The sequence below is a fragment of a genome, unplaced genomic scaffold, assembly GCF_019419815.1.
Source record: "Pyrus x bretschneideri cultivar Hongxiangsu unplaced genomic scaffold, Pyrus_bretschneideri_v1 Contig16, whole genome shotgun sequence".
NCBI lineage: Eukaryota > Viridiplantae > Streptophyta > Magnoliopsida > Rosales > Rosaceae > Pyrus > Pyrus x bretschneideri.
Window position 1 is genome coordinate 5,314,932 of NW_025999457.1, and position 23,395 is coordinate 5,338,326.

A 23,395-nucleotide genomic window follows, 5' to 3' on the forward strand; every position below is an offset into this window, starting at 1 on the left:
TAAAATCCGGTGGCTCCTCAACGAAATTGACACTACTAGAATGATGCACTCGTCGAGGCTTGCCATAGAAACCAAGATCACCCCAAATAGAGGACGGATGAGGGAGAATCGATCGGGTCAAGTTTGTGGGTTACAGGGTCCAGAGTGACCCTCAGTTCTGATAGGGGCTTTCCTGTTTGGGAAGGCTCCTGATGCTTATAAGGAGAAGAGGTACTCCTTTTATCACCAATTGATGTTATGATAAAACCTCAACTTACTCTATTCATACAAACATAAATATATGTAGTGGTACTGAAACATATATTTATAAAGATACAGGTATATGTTTTGATGGTCAGTACAAATTTGTGTGTATTTAAATACATGAAACACAAACTGTCCTTTCAATTTGTTCCAAAAGATGATAACATTATCAGGTAACAAATATAATGGAGGGGTCGCAGCAACACTCATCCAAGAGACAACAGCAACACAACGCTGCAAGGCTGCATAATTAGTGCAAGAACAAATTAATTATTAACTGCATAAGAAGTATATTAGAGAGAAACTACCACATCCCTTATTCATACATGCATCCTCATGTGATTACATAATACATACATTTATATAAACATATGACTTGTTCAGAGTGCTTTTGGAATAGCTGAAAGTGCTTTAAAAAAAAAAAATATTTTAATTTCAAAAGCACTTGCATTTTTATTAAGAATTAACTCTAAAAATATGCTTTAAACTATTTTATAAATATTTTCAAACGAGTCCATAAAGGACGTTGTTGAATTAAAATAAATTTTGCTAAAAGTAACAAGGAGAAAAGGAAAGAAATAAAAGTTAGCGTGGCAGAAAAAATATGGAATAAATCAAGAATAAAGTTAATACCATCCTTCAAGGAAACCTGGTTCTCTTTTTGGTGGTGGAGCAGCATTATATTGTGGAGGAGCCATCACAGGAGGTCCTTGATAAGGCCCTGACATCGATTTACAAGTAAAAACTATGTTAATCAATAATCTAGCTCCTAAATGCTATCAATTCCCAATAAACTACATCATGATCTCGATCTCCTAATTAATTATTTTATCATCAAATCATATATAATTAGAAGAAGTCCAAGCATTCCTAGCACAATATCAAAAAGATGAAAATAATTTAGAGATGGTTAATCCATGGGGATGCAGCAAATTATTTGATATAAAATACAGATCAGATCGAAACCTAAATATATGCTTTAGATTGTAAACAAACACAGAGCAAATAATATGATCATGACCAGCAAAGAAGGATCGATCAACGAACGACAAAACCAGTAATCATTATCCATATAGATTAAAGAATAGATCAGAATTATGAATTAAGCAAAAGATTAAAAGAAGCCCTGCACTGCACATATGATATATTGTTTGGTAATCAGATAAGAATAAAATAACAAGTAGAATACGTTCATACGTACCTTGAGGAGGTTGATACGGGTAACCATACTTAGGCTCATTCATCTCCAACACAAGACAATGATCGATCAGTGAAACACCAGAGAGAAACACAACTGCATATATTTCACAAGTTTATATAGATATGGGATTTATATATGGTTCTGGCACTCATATATATAATATTTGCATGATGAAAAGAAGGATCGAGAATATATTTGTTGTAATAAGAGTGAAAGGTACTGCTTAAGAACTAAGAAGGAAGGCTCCAGAAAATGGCTTTGAAACTTGACGATGACTAAACATCCTCTTTTCAATTTTTATTAATTTAATTGGGGTGTTTTGATTGGTTGGTTTACAGGCATATCAATTTAAAGTTTGAACTTTCTTTTACATGATCTATTTTCTTTTCGATGACCTATATGTGTGTGTGTGTGTGTGTGTGGAATGATGAAGAGGGAATATTAATTTTATTTTTAGGGAAGCTGCTTTTTTCTTGAGACATGGGAGTTGATCGAGTTGTGTGCATGAGATGAGAGATTATCGGAAAAGCTTATGTATTAAGCTCACAAGAATATTATGAGAAGGACCACTTGGTGCATTGAGATATTGGAAGCTGCTCCGAAAAGCTCACAAGAATTTTGGGAATGACCTACTTGGTGAACAGAGATACTGGAAGCTACCACACAACTTTTTTTTTTCTTTTTCTGTTGCTTCTTTTTTATATCCCCTTCACATTGACATTGTAAAATAATATCTAATTTACTTCAAATCAATACATTTCAAGTTCAAACTCTCTTTCTCTTCTTCATGTAGTTTAATAGAAATAAAATCTCTCTGTAACACATCCTCGTGTAGAAAATTCTATCTCACTTGTGAGAGTTGGAAATTACAAACATTATATTTGCACGATGATTTTGGTCATTCTTTTAGGCTTATTAATATATTTTTCAAGGTTCTAAAAAACGCTAGGCGTTAGTCGGGCGGCGGATTGAGGCCTAGCGCCTAGGCGGCTGGACGGGCGCCTAGGTGGACTAAGTGGTTTTAAGTATATTTATTATATATTATATAAATTAACTTAAATCATAACAATAAAATAATAACTTTATACGTTTTGAATGATTAGTAATTTAAATTAATTTAATTCATAGGCATAAAATAATAAGTCAAGACATTTTAAATGATTAGTATTTAATTTAAAAAAATAAAAAATAAAAACCCCACGTAGTGGGTTGTGGTTGTTTAAAATTTTAAAATCAAAGGCTTGTTTTGTGAAAAAAAAAAAAAAAAAACAAAAAAAAAAAAAAACAAACAAACAAAAAAAACAAAAATCAGCTTGATAAGGTGTGTCCCTACTTTATAAAAATTGACACGTGTCAGGTGTGACCCCTCCCTTTCACCCCACCTTCTCACGTCAGGCAGGATTCTCAAAACGGTGTGCCATTTTACACCTTGGAGAGCACACAACATTATTTTTTTGGTTTTTCCCTTCCTCTTCTTCCTTGGAAAGCGGAAAGCATTATGACTTTGGATTTTTTTTCCTTTTTCTATTCTTCTTCTCCTCCGATTACTCATCTTCTTTTTCTTTTCCATTTCCTCTTCTTCTCTTTTGCTTTGTAATTCCCTTTCTTCGATGGAGTGTAGAGAGAAAGGGAGTCACGACGGCGAGAGAAAGGAGGTCATGGTGCAAAGAGAGGGAGTTGAAGCGGCGATAGTGTTTTCAATTCTAGGTTTTATTTCAACTTTCTTCCCAAAATCCTTTCACTCCTCCGCCTAAACCGCCGCCTAGACCGCTTAGGCCGTCTAGGAGCACCTAGGCGAGTGACTTACAGGTCCTCGATTTTGCCTAACGATTTGGACCGAATCGCATCAGCACAACGACGCCCAGTGCCTAGGCCGATTTTTAGAACACTGATATATTTACCTGCTAAAATTGCCATTTTCATCTCATTTAGTCCCAATTCACCCATTTTCCTCCACTCCTTCTAATAGACGTTAAATTAAAAGGTAATATGGACATTTCGTTTCTTACATGGGCGAAGATAAACCCCATGCCTAGCAATGCGGTACTTACATGGAAATTTTGGGTGATCACCCTATATTTACTAGGCTGCGCGTGAATTGTAGCGAAAAACATTGGGGAAACAAATTAGGGTTAAGTGAAAGAGGAGAAATGAATTTAGGCTTGCGAATCTAGTCCTTGAGTTCAATCAACAATTACTCTTCTTGTAAAAAGTTTATTGTAACTTAAAGTCAAAATTTTAGTTTGAGTTGTCAAAAATAGAATTAGGATCGTTTTAGCTGGCAAGATTGGAGGCAAAGAGTTGTGGTAAAAATGAAACGTCCATATTACCCTTTACTTTAGTGTCTATATGACGAAATGAACGAAAAGGGTGACTATGACTAAATGAGGTGAAAATGTCAGTTTAGGGGGCAAAGTGAGTTAAAACCAGGGTTATTGTCACATCCCGACCCGGGGCGGATCACATCCAGGGCCCGCTCTACCATCGTAGCACGATATTGTCCGCTTTGGGCTTACCATTCCCTCAGGGTTTTGTTTTTGGGAACTCACGAGCAACTTCCCAGTGGGTCACCCATCATGGGATTGCTCTAGCCCCCTTCTCGCTTAACTTCGAAGTTCCTACAGAACCCGAAGCCAGTGAGATCCCAAAAGGCCTCGTGCTAGGTAGGGATGGGAATATACATATAAGGATCACTCCCCTAGGCGATGTGGGATCTTACAGTTATGGCTAAAATGAGACTAAATAATAATTTCAGGGGAAAATTAATTAATAAACCTAATGTTTTTTAGCCATTATCGTTACATACTTACAGTTTAATGATCTTCCTCAGGCCCTTGCAGAATTTCATTTCTGTTGCATCTCATCAGAAGTTGGCTCATTTACTAATCAATGATCAAAGTGGGAGGAATTGATTTGAGGGGGATTGAATTGTTGAGGAGTACTTGAATGGAGAAGAGTCAGAATCGGATTCGTGTTAGAGTTGTTTATTAAAACCTTTCGGAATCGGAATGGATTCCATATAAACTATTTACTAATTCACTTAAATCATAGTGGTAATTAATATAATTACTAAAATACCCTTAGTTGAAATAAATTATTGGGTAAATTACATTTTACCTCCTCAGGTTTGGAGTCGATTTCAATTCCTTACAACATCTTTAAAACATTTCAATTTCATACATTTACTTATCATTTTATTTCAATTTCATACATCCGTTAGAAAATCTGTTAAATAAATCGTTAAGTGATAATGTGACGGCAAATATGGGATCCATATTTATGCTGATGTGGCTACCAAATTTATGCCACGTTGCAAAAATATTTTTTTATGCATTTAAAATATTAAAATATTTAGCCTATTTATAAAATAAATTAAAAAAATAAAAAAACCCCCAATCAAACCCAGAAACCATTCCCCCCCTCCCCCCCTCCCGACCCACTCCCTCTCCTCCACCCCACCCCACCCCATCTCGCCCCACCCCCACCTCCCCCACAACCTCCCCCCCCCCCCCCCCCGACCTCTTATCTTTCACCTCAACCCAATGGGGCTTCGTTCCCCCACACTCTCTCATTCTCTCATTCTCTCATTCCATAATCGGATCTAATTCACAACCCGAAACTCGCACACTTCCACACCCGTAAACAATGAGCAGAGCCGGAGAGGAAGAAGACTAAGACAACGAGTGCTTCTACGAGTCCCTCAATCGCATTGTCTCCTCCTATTGTTCTTGTTCAACATCGAACTTCGACAAACGAGGATGGTTTCTGGGTTATTGGGGGAAGGAAGTGTTGGAAATGTGCCCTAAAACCAATCATATGATGATACTTTATGGACATTTCACATGTTAAACTAATCTAGTTTAATATTAAGGGCAAACATTATTGTTTGAGCCGTTTCATATAAATGTTATATGCTTAAACGATAAGTCCAAGGAATATGTGATTGGGAGAATGCGATCTAAAGAAGTTAGATTCATGAGACCATTCTTTCATAGACACATCCTAAACGTTCCTGATCATAGGATTGCCAATTGGGCATTGACAGTCCGTTAAGATCAGTACGTGCTATGTCTTCTCTCAGGGAGAGTGACTAGTCTCGAGTCATTGGTGTGTGTGACATCAAGACAAGTACGTAGGTGCTCAATAGAGAATGAGTTCACTGAACACGATCAACGAAGAGTTCTCATATTCATGTCACATGAGAACTCATGGTTGGGATAATGCAAATTAGTCTTTTGACCTGAGGCATCACAGTTGTCTTGTGGTTAGGTCCTTAATCTTTGATTATGTCAAAGTCACTCCATCATGAGGGTGTCCATGGCATCGTTGGGGTTAAGCCACTTAGCCATGGAGGCAAGTGAATGCGCAACAAGGGATCTCTAACCTTCAAACTGTTTGAGGGAGAATACTCTATGATATGATTTTGAATCTTTGGCCAAAGTATGAATGAGATTTAGGAATGTGTTCCAAATCACATTCAATGTAATCATATAATCACAAGACTCACATTGGATAGTAGACATGAATAAACTATCAAACCAAACAATGTGGTCAAGAGTATTGTATTAGAGAAAGACCGTATTGCATTTGTAATCCTAAAACTGAATAGGTTCTCCACCTCTTCTGATTAGCTTAGGTAACCATGACATGCTGCTAGGCATCAACCATGGTTTGTGGAAGCCCTAAAAGTGTATTATCACTAACGGGAGAATTGAAAGTAAGTTTCAATTCACAATCGATTAGAAAGAGTTTTAATCGCCCACTGCCTCGCTAAAAGGAACCTAATGGATCGTTCAACGAGTAAGGTAGAGTTTGAAGAAACAACGGAGATGAGTAAGAATAATTAAATGGTTTAATTATTTATCTAAGGCTAGGATTAATTAATATGTTAATTAATCAAACGAATAAGTTCGTTAAAGACCTCGGGTTAGTTTTGGGTCGCAAGGCCCAATGGGATTTGAATGTCAAGCCCATTAACTCAAGTTGTATGACAACTTGAATAAACAAAGGGCTTGAAAGCCCAATAAACCCTATAGGCTTGCCATGTTAGAAGAATAGGGCTTTTGGTCCATTAGGTCACTTATTTGAAGGGACTATATAAAGGACTTTATAGCCTAAAATTTACATATGGTAATTTTTGGGGAAAGGATGAGAACACAAGCTCTCCTTTCTCTCTAAAATTTAGGCCACCTTGGAGGGATCATCTAGCAATCAAACTCCTCCAAGGTCACTCATTTCTTCTTCATTATGCCTTGGTGATGAATCATTAGAGGTTCTCAATTTTGGGAACTTGGAGAAACTTTTTCATCCATCCAAATCCATGGATCTAAGATGCAAGGAATGAAGGCCCTCTCTTTGGGTGATTAGCCTTTGCTTATGCAAAGAGGAATCTACAAAGGTATTGATTTCTCAACTCACTTTGTTTTGAGTTGAGTCTTGGTTCACCTATCTACTAGGCTTTGAATTTCATGGGTAAATGTTTTGTTTTAAGTGCATACAAGCATGATTCCGCCTTTAATTGTTAATTGCATGCTATTGATGTTGCTTAAATGAACATGTTTTTCACAAATCTTCCTTCAAGTGGTATCAGAGCCTAAGTCTAGTAGTTGGTGAATCCTTTTGGGTTTTGTAGTTCATAGTTTGTGATTTGAATGTTGTAATTGTTACAAGCTTTATTCTTGCTTCTTTGAATGTAAATTTTGTTAGAAAATTTGCCATCTCAAATGTTGTAGATGTAGTTCATATGAGCATGAATTTTGGAGCTAAAATTTGGTGCCATGTTTTTGGGGAAATTCGGCCAAATCCAAAGGGTGGATTTTTGGGTTCTTGTTTGACTTGTTAAAAGTGTTTTAAAGTGACTTTTGGAACCTCTATGTACCCTAGTATGGTTGTATGTTATTTCCCTTAAGTTTGAGTGGTTTTGGTATGTTTTTGGGTGAAGAATGTTCATGGAGCTCTTATGGGTTTTCATGGATGTTCTTCATTGTTCTTGATATGTTCTTGCCAAGAACAAAAGGTTTGGTGTTTTGATTCAAAGTTTTGATTTATTTCATAAAGTTTTTGTTTTGAAATATTTCTTATGTTTAAATATATTAGATATTTATTTTGAAAAATTAAAGAAATTTTAGTGGGTTGGTGTGTAATGATTTATTCCATTACACACACCCCACTTACAAAAAACTTTGAAATTTTTATACACTTTGTTTCAAGTGGCCGGCCACCCTACTCAATTAGGGTCTTTGTGGGGCTTTTATGCAATTACATAAAGTTTTGATACTTTTGTGTATTTGTACTTTGACCCAAAAGTTTACGTTTTTACGTACAGGTCCAAAATCACTAAAAGGACAAATTGTTTTGCTCCTTTAATGAAGTTTTAGCTTTTGTGGAAATTTTTTGGGTTCTAGTTGTAATTACATGAAGTAGTGGACTTTTGTGTTTTTACAAAGTGACCCCAAAAGTTTAAGTTTTGCAAAATGGCCCAAAAGTTGAGGTCATAGCATTTTAGCCCAAATTAGGTAGAGAACAAAATTGTTTTGTCTCTTTAAATGAGAATTGGATTTTCATTTCATTTAGCTCCATTTAAATCAATTCTATGGATACAAAAACCAAATGAAAATGTTGCATTCAAGTTTAATTAGTTAAAGCGTTAATTAATTAAAGAAAGGGTGATTATGAACCTAAGCCTACTATAATTGAGCTATGTGAAAGGCCGTTTCAAATTTGTTTGAACCATGGGAATGTGTAGATTAAATTTTGGTTGTAATTTGATATGATCAATTGTTGTAAAAGAGCATAAGCTCTTCTTTACTTTAAAGTAATTTGATTTGATCAATTGTTGTAAAAGAGCATAAGCTCTTATTTACTTTGAAGTACTCCTTTCTTGTTTTATTCGATATGCATGAAATTGGAGTAGTTGGGTCCAACGCCCTAAGACAACACGCCTTAATGTGATTAAACGCGTAACTAAAATCAATCTCCATCCCTAGACCGAGATTCAACACTAGGCTCGTGTTGAATCGAATCAAAGGTTCATAGTCATCCTAAGGCCCTAAGGCAACTATATAGTCCATCAATGAATGCAAACCTTATGTTAGTAGTATCATATACTCTTGCTTTAAAAACCATTTTAAAAGCTTAGTGGGAGTATTATATACAACTAAATCAATCAAATGGACCAATAGTTGTAATAGGACCAAAATGTTTTAATTGGATTAAAATGTATGTTTATATGTGATGAGACCTAAAAACCCTCAACCAAATCAATATTAAGTTGATAAGCGAGAGATGCTTTGAATATCTCTTCGTGGCCTTCCACCGTGGTAGGCTCCAATCGTTTGTGACTTGTACACCGGCTTCACCCTATCATGGGGGAGTACAAAGTGCATGCTTACATTCAGGAGGAGTCTATACGCATATGATGAGGTGAGTGTAGGCAACGAGGATGGTCAACATCATATCATTGTGAGGCTATTCTTGAACCCCTTCATGAACTAAGCATGGTGGGAATAACTTAACTAAGTGCAATAGTGCCAACATCGTATCATCGTGAGGCAACATTCTCTAGAGGCCAAACAAGATGGGTAATTACAAACGTTGTAAATGAGTAAAGCGTTACTCTCTCATCATTATTTTTGCTAACCAACATCGTATCATCGTGAGGTGGGCTTGGTAATGGTGAGTCTCCCATACCCCGCTAAGAGTTCAATAAAACTCTCGAATTCCGATGAGGGATATGGAATTTGCCAAAAATAGTGGGTGGTGCTATTTGATTTAAAGACCCGAATCAAATGGCTTAAAATCAATCAATTTATATACGTTATGTATTTGTTTACCAATATATTTGCAAACGCTATCCAAAACTTGACAAAGAAAAACCGAATGCTTTAATTTCCGGACTTAGTTCTACAATCCCATAGATTGTCTTTAATGGCTTGTAGATGTAACTAAGTAGTCTCATCCTCACAATCTTCCTATTGATAATTATCATTGGAAGAATATGTTAGATAAGTCTAACATGAGAAGGACAACACTTTTAATGTCATAATTCTTCAAATACAAATTGTTGTATGAAGAAATAAGAGTTGCTTTGAACAACCCTTAATCAACACAAACTTTAGTGCTTGTTTCTTTGTTACACGAACAAGGAACTTGAGAAGTAAGCACAAGGGCATGGACACTTTATGTGCCATGATTCTTCACTTACAAATTGTTGTATGAAGAAATGAGAGTTGCCTTGAACAACTCTTGAAAGTTTGTTATTATGTTTAGAACATAATGGTTGGTTGACAAAAATAGTCCATTTATATGGACTTATGATGATTTTGAATCATTGAGTGTTGAAGTGTTAAACCACTTAACGAGACGGAAACTAGGCAAGGACTTCACCTTTGTGTCCCTATCCTAATGGTTCACTAAGTTTATTGTAAACTATATAGTGAACAATAACCGCACGCTCTCCAAATCGTTTGATGTGTATAACACATTTGAAATAAGTTTCAAGAGAGATAGTGGGAGTTTAGGGACCATGACTATTGTAGTCAAAAGGGAAGTCAAATGAAGAAGGCAAAATAACTCCAAGGGAACAAACTTCCTTTATGAAAGGATGGACATTGGAAGGGGTATTTGCAAGAAATGTCTTGCAAGTGTCAAGAACACACCTCTCGAAGGTGTTGTAATATGTTCTTGAAATAGTTCAAAACAGTTGGTTCTTCTACTTGAATGCTTGATTCCGTATTAGTAACTATGTTTTACAATTGTTGTAAAAGTGTGCTAATAAAAAGTAGAAGATTAATGAGAGAAGAGAAAGTACTTCACATTCGGAAAGTGAATAAAATATAGATCTCTGCGAAAGCGGATTGTACTTACTTCCTCATATGAACTACCAAAGAAATTGGAAAATACTAAAGATTGTCTTTACATTCCAATTTTAAGGAACTTAAATCCGTCACCATAGTAGAGATGGATAAATGTTTTGTTTGACAAAACATTGTTCTTTATTAATCAATAATTAGATTATTGTAATTTAATTGGTTGTCTATATAGTAGAGATGATGTGGTAGTTTAACTGTTTAGAATACGACGATGCTTAAAACCCAAAAGGTTGCAAGGTAGTGACTAATCCCAACTGAGTTGTGATACCTCTAAAACATAAGTTACGAGTTGGTCATAGATGGATGCTTTGGATCGTTAGATCCAGATCCAATACCTTCTTGTTAAAATTGTATAGAGGCGAAATGTTCGAATCTTTATTCTTTTGGAAAGAAGAAAGAATCACAAAGTTGTTGAGGTTAATTCACTTAGATGTTAGTGGCACTTGTCCACAACATAATACTACTCATGTTGTATGACATTCACCGAAGATCACTCTCGGTTGGACTATAGTTTATTTTGAATAAACACAAGTCCGAATACTTTGCAAAAGGTTTCAAAGAATTCAAGAAATGTAAGTAGATGAGTAAGACGTCTAAAGTATTTACCTCCTTAGATTTGATCCAAGGAAAAAGTAACACTTTAGATTAATTTCCTTGAAAAATATCAAGGAAAGTAGCATCGTAATATAATGAATTTCTCCATTAGGAGAAGAATGAACATAAATAAGATTTAGTTCGTTGGACATTATCAATTACCCATATATATGTGATATATACTTCTAAGACAACCTAGTTCCTATACCACAAGCTCCAAGGTAGTCCAGAAGGATTTATAAACCGTCTCAGTTGAATGGTTTGGACATAATATGGGTTTCCGAAACCATTATTAAGATAGTCTTGATAATATATGTCTAAAACTATAAATCACAAGACAGGTTAGTTGTAGAGATCCATCCATCATGGATCTTAGCAAGCTAGTGGGAGCTATAAGCGTCTTATGAGAAAAGATCAATTGTTTGATTTCTCATAAAGATGTAAATGAATATTTTGTTTACAAGGTTTACAAAAGATTAGTGGGAGTTGATCATATTCCTAAATTTGAATATATATACATGATATATATTACTTTTGAAAATGAAAGGAATTCTTCATCGTTAAAGTTATGACTTTAAACATTCTATAATGATAGAATGTATATGGGAGACATAGTCTATATACATGGGATGGAAATCTATAATGATAGATTTCAAGATATAATTGGATTATATCAATCCCTAAAATAGACAAGAGATGCTAGGAAGTTTCTCATATGATGATAAACTTCAATTAGAATGACAATTCTAGTGAGACTAGGAAGTTGTTCTTCTCAAAGGGAATGTACCCTTTGACTCCCAAAGAAATAATGCGTAAATAGAATCCTTTATGCATACGCAGAAAGGTGATTTATGTATTTCATATTGTATGAAAACATTGATATAAGTTGTACCTAAAACGGTACAAGATGATATCAGTGCCAGCCCAGGATCAGAACCATGGCAACTGTCAAGTGAATCCTTAGGTATTTAAGAAATATTAAGGATGGATTCCTCAAGAATGAGGAAGAATTAGAGTAACGTAATGGAAGCGTAAATGTATTAGATTATGAATCTAATCCATCATAGAATATCTCTTCATTATGAATGAAGTGATAATGAGATATCTCTTTATTATGACTAAAGAGATATTTGGGTGGAAACGTTAAAAGTAATGACTTTAATGTGTTCCATCATGTATGCAAAATATATTGCCATATAGAAGCTTACAACATTGTTGTTTGGATGGGAAAGTTCATTTATGAACTCTCCATTCGGTTCCAACCAGAAAGTGTATGACACTAATGGGGCGATAGCTCAAGCCAGGGAATCAAGGTCTCATCAAGGTCCAAACTCAAATGAGAGATTGAACCACATGATTGAGAATCATGTATAATGGTGACGTCGTTATTCTCAAGGTTGCTTCTATGGATAACATATAGATATCCATTGTCTAGGCCTACTACTCAGCCATTTATGAAATGACTATAGAAGAGGTATCATCACTGATGACTAAGCTGATTGGCTCTAGTGCAAGTGGGAGATTGTTGGAAATGTGCCCTAAAACCAATCATATGATGATACTTTATGGACATTTCACATGTTAAACTAATCTAGTTTAATATTAAGGGCAAACATTATTGTTTGAGCCGTCTCATATAAATGTTATATGCTTAAACGATAAGTCCAAGGAATATGTGATTGGGAGAATGCGATCTAAAGAAGTTAGATTCATGAGACCATTCTTTCATAGACACATCCTAAACGTTCCTGATCATAGGATTGCCAATTGGGCATTGACAGTCCGTTAAGATCAGTACGTGCTATGTCTTCTCTCAGGAAGAGTGACTAGTCTCGAGTCATTGGTGTGTGTGACATCAAGACAAGTACGTAGGTGCTCAATAGAGAATGAGTTCACTGAACACGATCAACGAAGAGTTCTCATATTCATGTCACATGAGAACTCATGGTTGGGATAATGCAAATTAGTCTTTTGACCTGAGGCATCACAGTTGTCTTGTGGTTAGGTCCTTAATCTTTGATTATGTCAAAGTCACTCCATCATGAGGGTGTCCATGGCATCGTTGGGGTTAAGCCACTTAGCCATGGAGGCAAGTGAATGCGCAACAAGGGATCTCTAACCTTCAAACTGTTTGAGGGAGAATACTCTATGATATGATTTTGAATCTTTGGCCAAAGTATGAATGAGATTTAGGAATGTGTTCCAAATCACATTCAATGTAATCATATAAGCACAAGACTCACATTGGATAGTAGACATGAATAAACTATCAAACCAAACAATGTGGTCAAGAGTATTGTATTAGAGAAAGACCGTATTGCATTTGTAATCCTAAAACTGAATAGGTTCTCCACCTCTTCTGATTAGCTTGGGTAACCATGACATGCTGCTAGGCGTTAACCATGGTTTGTGAAAGCCCTAAAAGTGTATTATCACTAACGGGAGAATTGAAAGTAAGTTTCAATTCACAATCGATTAGAAAGAGTTTTAATCGCCCACTGCCTCGCTAAAAGGAACCTAATGGATCGTTCACCGAGTAAGGTAGAGTTTGAAGAAACAACGGAGATGAGTAAGAATAATTAAATGGTTTAATTATTTATCTAAGGCTAGGATTAATTAATTTGTTAATTAATCAAACGAATAAGTTCGTTAAAGACCTCGGGTTAGTTTTGGGCCGCAAGGCCCAATGAGATTTGAATGTCAAGCCCATTAACTCAAGTTGTATGACAACTTGAATAAACAAAGGGCTTGAAAGCCCAATAAACCCTATAGGCTTGCCATGTTAGAAGAATAGGGCTTTTGGTCCATTAGGTCACTTATTTGAAGGGACTATATAAAGGACTTTATAGCCTAAAATTTACATATGGTAATTTTTGGGGAAAGGATGAGAACACAAGCTCTCCTTTCTCTCTAAAATTTAGGCCACCTTGGAGGGATCATCTAGCAATCAAACTCCTCCAAGGTCACTCATTTCTTCTTCATTATGCCTTGGTGATGAATCATTAGAGGTTCTCAATTTTGGGAACTTGGAGAAACTTTTTCATCCATCCAAATCCATGGATCTAAGATGCAAGGAATGAAGGCCCTCTCTTTGGGTGATTAGCCTTTGCTTATGCAAAGAGGAATCTACAAAGGTATTGATTTCTCAACTCACTTTGTTTTGAGTTGAGTCTTGGTTCACCTATCTACTAGGCTTTGAATTTCATGGGTAAATGTTTTGTTTTAAGTGCATACAAGCATGATTCCGCCTTTAATTGTTAATTGCATGCTATTGATGTTGCTTAAATGAACATGTTTTTCACAAATCTTCCTTCAGGAAGGTGACAGACGAACAGGTATGGATGGGTTGGTGGGTCTCTGGGGAGAGAGAAGGGAAGAGAGGTGAAGAGAGTGGAGGAGAGGGAAAAGGTGGGATGGGGTGGGGTGGAGGAGAGGGAGTGGGTCGGGGGGGGGGGGGGATAGGTTTATGGGTTTGATGGGGTTTTTTTTTTTAATTTTAATTTTATAAATAGGATTAATATTTTAATATTTTAAATTCATTAAAAAAAAATTTACCACGTAGGACAAATTTAGCAGCCACGTTAGCTGTAATATCCTGAAAAATTTAAAGATATGAATTAGATAATATAATTATGAATATGTGGAGAAAATCGAAAATAAATCGATTTATGGTTATGAAAATAGAATTGGGAATTTTAAAGTTTTATTTTTGTAAATTATTATAATTTACATCGTAAATTTTATCGATACGTGGGAAAAGGAAAAAAATGCCCTAGTGGTATAACGTAGATATAGGAGGACGTATTTTATTCTCATATATCTTGTCGTATTTCTTAGCATAAGTTGATAGAATTAGATTCTATAAGTGTGCAGTCGAAAACCGTTCATCAAACGAAATTATAATGAATAAAATAGAAGCGAACAAAAGTAAGGGCAAAATAGTCATTTAACCATGATTTGGAAAATTCTAGATTTTGGGGTGTTGTGGTGGAAATATGCCATGGGAGTGGCTGACAAGGGAAGAGAGGAAGTCGGTTGGAAAAGAAAAGGGGGGAAAATGGAAAGAGGAGGACGGACCAAGGAGGGTGACCAATGGGGAGAGAGAATCGGGAGGAGAAAAGAGAGAAAAGAGAAACGGAGGATTGGGACCCGGGTATTGGTGACCCGACCCGATCAGCGCCTATACATGTTTCCGACTGGTTTTCACCCCTTTTTTGGGTGAATTACATCAAACAACCACTTGGAAACCCCTCCACGCCCTTCCCTTTTCCTATTACATCCCAAAAATATAGGGATTTGGACTTTAAATTAGGAGAAACCGCACGGTGGGGTATGGCGGGTGTGTGTTCGAATCAACTAAATCTGAAGCAAACTACATCCATCTCCACCACCATTAGACTCCCCTTGAGGTCTGAAACAAAGCCCAAACAATGGTAGTGGCGGCGGAGCACCGGAGGTGACGTTTTGAGGCCACCCGTTTATAAGGTTTATGGCGGGTTCGAGACAAATTGGAGCCTTTACAGGCTAAATTGGACTTGGCCTCAGGTATAAAGTTTGCTCTACTCTTTGAGATCTTTATTTTTGTAATTTTTGAGAATTTTTAGAAATAATTGAATTTTCCGGTGAGCCGGGGCGGCGGACCGCTACCTGCGGCAGCGCACGGCCAGGGAGCCGACATTGTGTTTTTATGCGAATTTCGTTATTCTATATATGCTTTTGAGACCTAACTGTTGAGGTTTAAATATTAATACGATTGTGGTATATGTTGGATTAAATGAATATATTCGGATTTGGTTTGAATTTTGGAAATGTGAACTACGAATGGCTTGATCCCTATTTAGGATACGTAGGTAGTCTAACGAGATGTTAGATGCAGCATAAAACAAGTAAGATTAAATTAATTATGTTTATGTTTATTGAGAGGGAGTTATGGAATTTAAATAAAAAATCATGATTTAAAATTCTGCGAAATAAAACAAAGTTTTTGGGCCGTCACCAATATCATTTCCTGAAATTAATATCTTCGAGCCCAGGGCGTGACAAAATGGTATCAGAGTAAATGATCATATTCTACGAGATGCACTATTCTTGAGTCTTATTGGTGTGAATTATGACATGCATTGTGGTTGCATTAATTCATATTTTTAGGAATAGAGTGGCATTCATGTTTTATATGTGAAATACATATATAAATTGTATTATGATTGTGGTGCAATTTCCTTGGTAAATATGAAAGTTTCGTTAATGGGAATTGTGACTTGCATTTATATTGCATTATTTCATAAGTTCTACGAGTATGATGAAAATTATGTGGAATGCATATATTGTGAATTACGATGCTTTGAATTGAATTGAATGGGAATAGGAAATTTTTAAAATTGTATTCATTTTATAGCTTCGAAGATGAGCATTTGATTAAAGTTTTGGATTAATCTTGAATTGAATCGATATTAGGCTATGCATTATGAAAATGTTGAATGTTAAGGTGATTGTGAGGTGGTGATAAGTAGATGGAGAATTTGTATTATACCTGGCACTTGAGAAATTGAATTGGGCAAAAGGGCCCGTGGATATAAGGGTGGATATGTGAATTGGGCAAAAATGCCCGTGAATATAAGGGTGGATATGTGAGATTGGGCGAAAAAGGCCCGTGAATGTGAAATTGGGTGGAAAAGGCCCGTAGATGTGAAAAAAATAAAAATAAAAATAAAATAAAAAGGAAGAAGAAGAAGAAAAAGAAAGTGTGATGTGTATTGGCCAGGTATATTACAATCTTTTCCAACCTATTAGTTACTGATTGAAATAAAAGAAAATGATGGTGAAATCATTGTTCTATCAATGAAAAGTGTGGATCGAAATTTTAAAATGTTATGGCCAACGATAAATGTGGTTGGAAATGTTAATATTTATGGAAGATATGGTGATTTGTTGAAGGGGAATGAAATTATAAATTGTGATTATGGTTTGCCATTATAATGAGAATGGTGGGTGGATATGAATGAAATTATGGAATGAAATTTTTGAGTTCGTTTAATATAAATGCTTGCCAAACTGAGTTTCTTCGTCTGATGAAAAGAATTGACGGGAAAAGTTGATAATTATAAACTTGATTGGTTTGGTTTGCCATTAACATATTATGGTGTGAAATTCTGATATTTTGTTAGCCACGTTAGTCATGGCTAGAAATTTGGCATGTGACTTTGTCAGTGTGAGACAAGTTAGTTCTATGACTGAGACTACCTTTAAATTGATAATGAACTGATTGCATAATCTGTTTTGGTGAGAAATTGGAAACAAATTGGTTGAATTATTACCATCTTATTCATTGTGTTGGAGTATGTGAAAGTTTATAAAAATTGTTGTTGCACAACTCAGCCAATAAATGATCTTAATATCGATGCTCGTCTTACCATCAAAACGGCGATTCAAAAATAATTGGTTGAATGTGGCATGTTGACTAAAGTTTTTGTAAGAAAGAGAATAACTGCTACCATGATAGCTATTCTTGATTCAAAAATTGTTTTCACAACGTTCACATTGATACCTATGATCTCGTTCCTTGTGTAGTAAAATATGACATAGGTATGCTCTAAAAACAAAACTAAAGGAATGCCAAATTTTTTTTTTTTTTTTTTTTGAGCAAAAGTAAGCATATAAGAGTTGATATGAAAATAATTTGAGTCAAATTTGATCAATGACTCATAATTCGGTTCATTTGTGATCACTTGGTATTCTTCTTTCCATTACCTAGTGATGTGATTGGAAATTCCAATAATTTTGGTTGGAATTTTGGAATTTGATTTGTCAATTTTAATGGTTGGTTGAAATTTTAATATTTATTTAGCCAACAAGACTTATGACTTAAGGTTGATATTATTTTGCCAATGAATGTGGCTAGAAATTTTGAGAAAGAATCGTAGTTACGGCTATGTATAGCCAATGATGGTGGATGGTTTACCAATGATTGTAATTATTATGTTAGTATCTATCTAACCAATAGTAAATGTGGTTTGATAATTTAGTAATTATTATAAGTTATGAGGACTGTGGCATGATGTGGGTTGACACACCCCGACCCGGAATGTCCACTAGGACCCCGAATCAAGCCGTGTTAGCCGACACCTGAAAGGTGACGAAGCCATAAAGTGTGATAATGTAGAAAATGTGAATAAATTAAAATCTAAAGTGCCTAAGAACACGAGTGCGCGGTGAGCGGGTCTGGACCCATTTCATGCATGATACAGAGCATAGGTATAGTACAATAAGGTAATACCATCATAAGAAGACATATGTACTGAAAAGTGCCACGAATCCTCGTCGATTCGAAACTCTGCTACTAGAATCTGGAGTGAGTGAAACAAAACTTTTCAAACTAATTTCAATTACCAAATGCAGTAACCCCTCGCCATAATACCTGTATAATTTCCAAAAAATCATACTACGTAGAAGTATGAAATCAAATGTATACACACAGTAAATCCAGAAATATACCACTACTTATCATCTCATTAGCAATATAGTTAATCAGGTGCTTAATAACCCATACTAGCACGCAAATCTGAAACATCTATGGTGCCTTGTACGACTGCACCCATATCTCATCAATCAATACTAGCATATAAGTCGAGAGTCACCTTTAGTGACATATACGACTTATCCATATCTCATCAATCAATGCTAGCATATAAGTCGGGAGTCACCTATAGTGACCTATACGACTTATCCATAACTCATCAATCAATGCTAACATATAAGTCGGGAGTCACCTATAGTGACTTGTACGACTTAATCTATAGCTCATCAAACATCCTTGCACACGAGTCGGAACCACCTCTAGTGGTCTGTACGACAGGACTAGGTGTAAATAAGTACGCTCAAGTACTACAATCACGTGAAGACTGTGCAAATAATAGCGGGTTACCTACGAGTTGAAACCACCTATAGTAGTCTGTACAACAGGCATGTGCACCTACCTTGAGTCCAAGGTAAGCGTAAGGTGTGGGAGGTGAACATCACGTGAAGAACTGTGCCCTGGCCACTGGCAGGAACACTAACACTGGGGGGGGCAGGTTTATGAGCTCTCAATGTATCTCAATATAACATGTACAACTCATGGGCAACCAGTACGACAGTGTTAGAGTTGCCTAACACATAAATGTAGTCATGCTATAACTCCATCGATTCAACTAATACCATAAACTCACCTGAACTTACCTGGTTGTCCTGCGTTCACCTTTGCACTTCAAAGCATTCACAATAATTATGTGCAGGTAATATACATATGGATATACCATGATGCAATCTAATACTCAACCATGTCATAACATTTTCAATTATATACATATATATAATATGGCATAAAATGCATAAGCTGTAACGCCCTACTCCCGAACTATTTATTTTCGGGGATAATCATCGGTGACAAGCCCAACTAGACACTAGTTTAATTAACTATCATTACTTACGTTTCCTTACTTTAATTTCTTGATTCTTCACACATTGATTTATAACCAACATTTAACCACCAACACATAAGGTTAAAACTCACATTTTACACCAATGTCCCTCACGTTGTTCAATTAGCCAAACAAAGCTATGGTCTCAATTATTTAATCTCACTTCTTGTATGGCTGCATCTAACGTCTCGTTAGACTGCCTACGTACCCTAAACAGGAATCAAGCCATTCGTAGTTCAAGTATGTACTTCTAAACATTCACAGAATGTGTATGAAATATTCAATTTATAAACGTTTGTGGAGATGTCAATCTTATATATAAATATATATATATATACACACACACATACGATAGAAGGGAAAAGATCCACTCACCTTAGGTCCGGGCTACAACTCCCCAGTATGAATATCGTGACGTCACGAACGATCCTCACCTAGAACAATTATTCAGTCACATCTTAGAACTCTTATCCATAGAACCCGTAATTTACATAAAACACATCCCAAGGACGTTTTAGAATGATTTGAGATCCATTGACTAAAAGTCAACCTTCGGTCAAAGATTAACGGTAAGGTCCACGACCCTACGTAACTCAATCCGGAAGATCCGCATCTCGGATTTCCGGTCCGAAACTTCTAAAGATCCACATTATACTTCTAAAACATAATACTAAAGTTTCATTACGATCCAACTGTAGGATCTCCGTCAATTGCCGATTCAAGTGACGGTCAACGTTTTATTTTACGAACTTACAAATCCAATTTTGGAAGATCCGTATGTCAGATTTGCAATCCGTAAGTTTCTAATATCCTCAAATATTACATACCATAATGTATTAAAATTTGGTGACGATCCAACGGTTGGATCATCAATTCATGCAAGGACCCCTTAATGGCCAACTAGGTGGTCAACTATGAAACTATATTAAACATTATAATTTCACTAAACGGATGTTACATATGGAATCAGGGCTTCAAAATTAGCCTAGGAAGGTTAGGTGGAGCCTCGGCCCATGCACCGCCGCAAGTGGTGGCTGGTCGCCACCGTCCGCCGGAAAATTCAACTATTTCTAAAAATTACCAAATTTCACAGAAATAAATATCTCAATGAGTGGAGCAACTTTCATACCTGTGACCAAGGTCAATTTGACCGGGAAAATCCCCAATTCCATGAAAGTCCGTCGAAAACCCTATAAAGGGTGTGCTTCAATTCTTCCCCCTCGATGTTCCGCCGCCCCTAAAACCTATTGGGCTTTGTTCAGGAGTTCAAGGGGAGTCTATTGGTAGTAATAATTGAATGAAATTGTTTCAGGTTTGGTGGATCTCGGCCAAGGATCCTCACTGCGCCCATGGTTCTGTCGGGATGGTTTCCTCCAAATACAACCAAATTCACTATAATAGTAGGTGGAAAAGAAAGAGGAAGGATAGTAGAATGTTTTCCAGGTGATGAATGGCGGCGATTCGCAGGAAAAATCACTTGTAAAGGTGTCGGAAAAATGTGGAGGAATCAGGTTGGGCACAGGTCAAGGAGAACCTGGCGGGTTCTCTCCTTCTTCTCCTCTTTCCTTTCCCTCCTTTCTCTCCTCTCTAATTGGTCAGTCTCTTCTCTCTGCTCTCCTCCAATTGGCAGCGGCCCTCGTTTTCCTCCCTTCCCTTTCATCTTTTTCTTCCCCCGATTCCCTTCTTTTTTATTCCTCTCAGCCACACACATGTGGCATCATAAATTAGTGATATAAAATAAAATAAATTAAAATAGTGATTCCTTTAACATGCTATCGAATTCGTAGCTCCGTAAAACTTTAACCGTAGCTCCACAATCGTTTCTACTTGCGCCTACGCGTCTGTATCCTCGAGTACTTTAGGAATACACTAAAAGAATATTTCGTACATCTCACTACATGTTGGTCAATGAAAGTCAAAACCTTCGCCTCTAGGGCATTTTCGTAAATTCACATTTTTAAAATTAAGAAAATTTTAAAGGCAGGGACGAGTTGTCACATGGGTTCTTATTTTGCCCATGGGAATGGCTAAATTTTTTTAATATTTATTATGCCAATAAAGGTGACCAGAAATCTGAGACTGTGAGTAAGCATCACGATTACTATTCGTTGGGTTAATTATTTACGGAGCTTGAATAAAATTGTAGACTCAGATTTTAATTATATTCACCACAAAAGAAATAGTGGAATTAGTTTTAATTTCTTTTCGTAACTTGGTGGTTGAAATCTCGGGGACAAGATTTATTTTAACGGGGGGTGAATGTAATACCCTGAAAATTTTAAAGATATGAATTAGATAATATAATTATGAATATGTGGAGAAAATAAAAAATAAATCGATTTATGGTTATGAAAATAGAATTAGGAATTTTAAAGTTTTATTTCTGGAAATTATTATAATTTACGTCGTAAATTTTATCAATACATGGGAAAAGGAAAGAAAATGCCCTAGTGGTATAACGTAGATATACGAGGACGTATTTTATTCTCATATATCTTGTATTTCTTAGCATAAGTTGATAGAATTCGATTCTATGAGTGTGCAAGCAAAAGCCGTTCGTCAAACGAAATTATAACGAATAAAATAGAAGCGAACGAAAGCAAGGGCAAAATAGTCATTTAACCATGATTTGGAAAATTCTAGATCTTGGGGGGTTGTGGTGGAAATTTGCCACGAGAGTGGCTGACAAGGGAGGAGAGGAAGTCGGTTGGAAAAGAAAAGGGGGAAAAATGGAAAGAGGAGGACGGAACAAGGAGGGTGACCAATGGGGAGAGAGAATCGAGAGGAGAAAGGAAAGAAAAGAAAAACGGATGATCGGTACTCGGCTATTGGTGACCTGACCCGATCGGCACCTATACACGTTTCCGACGGGTTTTCACCCCTTTTCCGATGAATTACATCAAACAACCACTTGAAAACCCCTCCATGACCTTCCTCTTCCTATTACATCCCAAAAATATAGGGATTTGGACTTTAAATAGGGAGAAACCGCACGGTGGGGTGCGGTGGGTGTGTGTTTGAATAAACTAAATTTGAAGCAAACTACATCCATCTCCACCACCATTAGACTCCCCTTGAGGTCTGGAACAAAACCCAAACAATGGTAGTGGCGGCGGAGCACCGGAGGTGACATTTTGAGGCCACCAGTGTATAGGTTTTCTGGCGGGTTCGAGATAAATTGGAGCCTTTACAGGCCAAATTGGACTTGGCCTCAAGTATAAAGTTTGCTCTACTCTTTGAGATCTTCATTTTTGTAATTTTTGAGAATTTTTAGAAATAGTTGAATTTTCCAGTGAGATGGGTCGGCCGATCACCACCTACAGCGGAGCACAGCCAGGAGCCGACATTGTGTTTTTATGCAAATTTCGTTATTCTAATTATGCTTTTGAGACCTAACCTGAGGTTTGAATATTAGTACGATTGCGGTATATGTTGGATTAAATGAATATATTCGGATTTGGTTAGAATTTTGGAAATGTGAACTACGAATGGCTTGATCCCTGTTTAGGGTACGTAGGCAGTCTAATGAGATGTTAGATGCAGCCATAAAACAAGTAAGATTAAATTAATTATGTTTATGTTTATTGAGAGGGAGTTAAGGAATTTAAATAAAGAATCGTGATTTAAAATTCTGCGAAATAAAACAAAGTTTTTAGGCCATCACCAATATCACTTCCCGAAATTAATATTTTTGGGCCCAGGGCGTGACATCAATCACAAATGTGAATCCCATATTTGCCGCATCATCACTTAACGGTTTACTTAACAGATTTTCTAACGGATATATAAAATTGAAATAAAATGATAAGTAAATGTATGAAATTGAAATGTTTTAAAGATGTTGTAAGGAATTGAAATCAATCCCAAACCTGAGGGGGTAAAATGTAATTTACCCTAAATTATTTTATAAACTATTTTTTTCATTAAATTTTATATACTAATTATTAGAAAAAATATGTCGAATGCCTTTGTTCACCAAATATTAAACACGCTGAAATTTGAGTTTTTAATTAATTCTAATTATTGTTAAA

The 23,395-nt window shown here is 36.2% G+C and overlaps 1 long non-coding RNA gene across 1 annotated transcript; it reads right to left on the reverse strand.

The window, feature by feature from the left end:
* Positions 1 to 281: 281 nt before the first annotated feature.
* LOC103957830 lies at positions 282 to 1,878 on the reverse strand. Its single transcript, XR_668778.3, has 3 exons — positions 1,445 to 1,878; positions 877 to 964; positions 282 to 485 (listed from the first exon to the last, which is right to left on the reverse strand). It is a non-coding gene; the product is annotated as an uncharacterized LOC103957830 (long non-coding RNA).
* Between the last annotated feature and the right edge of the window lie 21,517 nt (positions 1,879 to 23,395).